Here is a 5,885-nt window from a genome sequence, read left to right on the forward strand (position 1 = left end):
TGGAGGTCAGAGCAAAGCTTTCAGGGGCCAGTTTTTTTCTTCAACTGCGTGGGTCCTAGGGATGGAACTCAGGTTGTCAAGTTTGATGGCAGGTACCTTTGTTTGCCTAGGCAGTTTCCCTGGCTCTCATTTCTGAAGTCTAAGACAGACGTGGCATAGTCTTGCCATGAAATTGTTGCCTAGAGTAAGGCTCTGCCACCTTCAGTATTTATTACTCAAACTCTCTTTACTTTTCCTTTTCCCCGTGGGAACAGGAACAGAGAAAGACACAAAACTATGGCTGTGGAGAGGCTTTCTTGGCATCAGTACTATTTGTCCATTATCCCTTTGATATGTTATTGTGAAACATTTTAAACAACTGGAGAAGTTGATAGGGTGGCCTTGAACTCTTGAGCCTCTTGCCTCTTGTTTGCAAATGCTGGGATTAAGGACGTTGGCCCTAGACCTGACAACACGTACACTTTTCACGTCAATATATCGATTGGCTCCTTTGTTTGTCAGAGGCTTTCTTTCTGCTTCAAGTGTGATTTAAGAGGTTTAACATGATTCAGCTTGTGGGGTAAAGATGCAGGCACACCTGTGAAAAGAAGGATGGGACAGGAAACCGAGAAGGAGGACACCACACAGGTACTCTTGAGGTGTTTCAGCGTCAGGCATGAGTAAACATGAAAAAGGGGGGTCTGAGATAGAGCTCAGCTGGTAGAACACTTGCCTAGGATACAGAGTGTACTGGCTTCTATGCCCAGTACCATAGAAAACCCTGCACAGCAGCACCTGCCTGTTAGTCATTCTCACCATGTAGCTAGTTCAAGGTCAGTCTGTGCTACGTGAAACTGTCTTCAAACAAATAAAAGCCCTGCCAGAGTAGACATGGAAATTGAGGATATGGAAAAAGTCCCTTAAAGTTATCTATATTTGCTTTGGTATGTTGGTTTGCTTGCTTGCTTACTTACTTTTGTTATTGGCCTGTGAAACAGAGCCTCCCATCCCAGGCTGGCCTTGAACTCACTATATACATACTCCAGGATAACCATGGGCATCTGATCTTCCTGTCTCCACTTCCCAAGTGTTGGAACTGCCAGTGTTTTCCACCATACCCATATTTCGTTTTTTTATATTTATTAATTTTGCACACTTGGCGTTGAGAGAACAACTTGTTGTAGACTGTTCTCTCCTTTCTCTGTGTCAGATTCAGGGCTGGGACTCAGACTGTCAGGCCTGCCAGCAGTCACCCATTACTTGTGGAAGGAACCAACTCCCCAGCACCAGTTTTATGCAGTTTGGGACATTGAGTGGATGGCTTGTACATTCTAGGTGTGCACTGTGCCAACTGAGCTGCATCCCCAGTTAAGTTTTTTTCTTTTTTTTTTTTTTTAGGTAGGGTCTCATGTAAACACTCTAGACTTGAACTATGTAACTGTGACTTTCTTTCAATTCCTATCCCTCTCCTGCTCCTTAGTGATAGGAATATTGATATGTGTCATTATACTAGGCTAAGCCATGTATATACTTGAACACCTCAGAAAGTCTTCATATACCCATAAGGAATATTTAAGAATATACCTCAGACTTTAAGTCCCTGGTCTTGAATAAGATAAACTGTAAACTGTAAAAGAAAAAAATAGTTATAGATTTGACTGCATTAAAATTTTAAAATTCTGCATAAGAAAGATACATAAAGTAAGAGGACAAGATATTTACAACATGTTAGAGATTTAGGATTAGCAACCAGAATAAGAGCTTCAAAAATAAAAATGTTAAAAGACAAACAACCCAAGCAAAAGTGAGCAAATGTATAGGTAGAAAATATACAGAATGGAATATGCCTGCCAAAAATGTGTTCAGGCTTACTAGTAAGCAGGGAAATGCGAATTAAAACAATAAACCTAAGAGAAATGAAAGTATACACCCAGAAATAATGACACCATGGGCCAGCCAGATAGCTCAGTGGGTAAAGGAGCTGCCAAGCCTGATACCTGAGTTTAATCCCTGGAACCCATATGGTGGAAGGAGAGATCCAACCATCACAAGTTGGCCTCTTGATCTCTATGTGCTGGCAATCTGTGGTATAAACTTACCCATACATATGAAAACACATGAAAGAAATGAATTTTTACCAAAAGAATGATAAACAGCTTCATTTATAATGCCTAAAAACTAAAAATAGAATAGTACCTGTCATTGGAAAAGCGGAGGAGCACACTGGAATATTCATATACTGGGATTCTGTTCAACAATAAAGGGCAACAAATTTCTGATAGGTATGATAACCTGGACAAATCTCAAAAAAAATTATGCTGAATGAAGGGAACTGTCCACAAAACAGTACACAGTATCCAGAACAGGAAAAACCAGTATATTATCTAAAATATTTTCTAGAAAAACAAAAACAGGTAGTATAGGCTAATAATCCCAGTATTCAGCAGGTATATATATTTATATGTAATGGTATATATAATGGTATATATAGATCTATTGGCTTGTATTATATATTTAATGATATGTAGAAATAGAATATGTCATATAACTCAAGCTGACTTCTATCTTATTATGTAAAACAGGATGACCTTGAATTTCTGATCCTCCTGCCTCTATACCCTACATGCAGGTTTATAGGCTTGCTCTACCACATTTGACTTTTTGTTTGTTTGGAACAAGATCTTAAGGGATAGACCAGGCTGGCCTTAAGCTTGTGATCTTCCTGCCTCAGCCTCTGTATGGAACTGTAGGTCTAAATCACTTTACCCAGCTTTATCGTACACTTACATTTAGAGATAACATATACTTATGTTTGGTATAGTGGCAGATGCATATAATCCTAGCACTGAGGGGGCAGTAGCTTTCAGGCTAGCCAGGGTTGCATAGTGACACACTCTCTTAATGAGAAAGGGCAGCTGAGAATGTAGCCCAGTTGGTAGAGTGCTGGCCTAACATTCACAAAACTGTGGGTCCCAACCCTAGCATAGTATGAACTGGGAATAGTGTGCACACCTGCAGTCCTAACATTTGGGATCAGAAGTTTAAGGTCATCCTTTTGCTAAGTAGCTGGTCTGAGGCCAGCCTGGGTATGTGAAATCCTGTGTTATAACAAGGCAAAATCATAAACCAGCACTGATGTTTATAATTTACTTTGGATTATCTAACGAAATTAGATAGACTGAATTGTGTGTAGCGGGATTGCGTATAAAAGCAAGTCACACAAAATACTTATGTAGTCACCACCTGCATTCAAATTTTATATATGTCTAAAGTTTTTATAATAAAATATTGAGAGAAGAGGTGATGAGATAGAAGCTTACATCACTGGAGTGGCAGAAACCAATCCCCACGGTGCAAAGCATTGATGCTACAGTGAAACGCAGTGGCAAAGCTGTCTTGGAGAGGAACTTAGCAGCAATCTCTAGTGAAGCTGAAGGTGGCCCGATTTTATGCTTCACAAACCACATCTCAGAATATAACCCACAATTTCATGTGCTCAGAGAAACACTTGCAGAAATATTTATTGCAGCATGGTTTTCTCCATCGGCACTTATTAATTTCAAAACATTTCAAGGTGGCCCTGGTATCACACACTCATCATACCAGTACATTGTGGGTACAGGCTAAAGGAGTTCAAGGACATCCTCAGCTACATAGCATACTGGAAGCTTAGCTAGAGCTGTGTGAGAACCTATCTCATAAAACCTAAACAAAACTCCTGCCAAAAACATTTAAAAATATTTGTTTATTTACTTATATGTGTGTGCGTATGTTTTTCATGGCTCTGACTTTTTCTATTTTTTTAAATTTTATTTTATTGCTATTTATTGAGCTCTAAATTTTTCTCTGCTCCCCTCCCCCTTCAATCCTCCCTCAAGATCCCCATGCTCCCAATTTACTCAGGAGATCTTGTCTTTTTCTACTTTCTACTTCCCATGTAGATTAAATCTATGTAAGTATCTCTTAGTGTCTGCATTGTTGTCTAGGTTCTCTGGGATTGTGGTTTGTACGCTGGCTTTCTTTGCTTTATGTTTAAAAACCACCTATGAAGCCGGGCGATGGTGGCGCACACCTTTAATCCCAGCACTCGGGAGGCAGAGGCAGGCGGATCTCTGTGAGTTCGAGACCAGCCTGGTCTACAGAGCTAGTTCCAGGACAGGCTCCAAAGCCACAGAGAAACCCTGTCTAAACCCCCCCCCCCAAAAAAAAACCCAAAAAAACACCTATGAGTGAGTACATGTGATAACTGTCTTTCTGGGTCTGGGTTACTTCACTCAAAATAATGTTTTCTAGCTCCATCCATTTTCCTGCAAAATTCAAGATGCCATTTTTTTCTGCTGTGTAATACTCCATTGTGTAAATGTACCACATTTTCCTTATCCATTCTTCATTCAAGAGGCGTTTAGGTTGTTTGCAGGTTCTGGCTATGACACACAATGCTGCTATGAACATAGTTGAGCACATGTCCTTGTGGCACGATTGAGCATCCTTTGGATATATACCCAAAAATGGTATTACTGGGTCTTGAGGAAGGTTGTTTTCTAATTTTCTGAGAAATCGCCACACTGACATCCAAAGGGGCTGTACCAGCTTGCATTCCCACCAGCAATGCAGAAGTGTTCCCTTTTCCCCACAACCTTTCCAGCATAAGTTGTCATCAGTGTTTTTGATCTTGGCCATTCTTACAGGTATAAGATGGAATCTCAGAGTTGTTTTGATTTGCATTTCTATGATGACTAAGGATGTTGAACATTTCCTTACATGTCTTTTAGACATTTTAGATTCCTCTGTTGAGAGTTCTCTGTTTAGGTCTGTACTCTATTTTTTTTAATTGGTTTATGTGATCTTTTGGTGTTCAGTTTCTTTAGTTCTTTGTATATTTTGGAGATCAGACCTCTGTCTGATGTGGGATTAGTGAATATCTTTTCCCATTCTGTAGGCTGTTATTTTGTCTTCTTGACCATGTTCTTTGCTTTAAAGAAGCTTTTCAGTTTCAGGAGGTCCCATTTATTAATTATTTCTCTCAGTGTCTGTGATGCTGGAGTTACATTTAGGAAGTGGTTCCCTGTGCCAATGTGTTCAAGTGTACTTCCCACTTTCTCTTTTATAAGGTCCAGAGTGGCTGGCTTTATGTTGAGGTCTTTGATCCATTTGGACTTGAGACTTTTTCTATTTTTAAGCTCTGATATCTATCTATCTATCTATCTATCTATCTATCTATCTATCTATCTATCTATCTATCTATCTATCTACCTACTTACCTATCCATTCTTATATAATATAAATTATATTTTCACACATCACACAAACAGACTCTCACACACAGGTATAGGATTTTATGTATCTATATACATAAATCATAGAAAGCATGATAACATTGTCTTAATCCACTTCATATATTCATTCTCTCTCTCTCTCTTTCTCCTCTCTCTCTTTCTCTCTCTTTTGTTTTTTCGAGACAGGGTTTCTCTGTAACTCTGGAGGCTGTCCTGAAACTAGCCCTTGTAGACCAGGCTGGTCTCGAACTCACAGAGATCCACCTGCCTCTGTCTCCCAAGTGCTTGGATTAAAGGCGTGCCTCACCACCACCCGGCACTTCATATATTCTCTAGTTGTGTCTGTCCTGCAAAAGAAGTAATTTTAGGGACCAGAGAGATGGCTCACTGGTTAAGAGACCTTGTTGCTCTTCAAGAGGACTTGGATTCAGTTTCTATCACCCATGTATGACTGCTTTGAACCTCCTATAACTCCAACTCTTGGGGATCTAATGATTTTTGACTGCTGAGGACACTTGTACTCCTTTGAACATGCCCTGTAGACACATATACACATGCATAATTATAAATTAAAAATAGGAGATAGAGAGATTGCTTAGTCTATAAGAGCATTTGCTCCTCCTCCTCCTC

This window comes from Microtus ochrogaster, chromosome X (assembly GCF_000317375.1).
Source record: "Microtus ochrogaster isolate Prairie Vole_2 chromosome X, MicOch1.0, whole genome shotgun sequence".
In the NCBI taxonomy this organism is placed as follows: Eukaryota; Metazoa; Chordata; class Mammalia; order Rodentia; family Cricetidae; genus Microtus; species Microtus ochrogaster.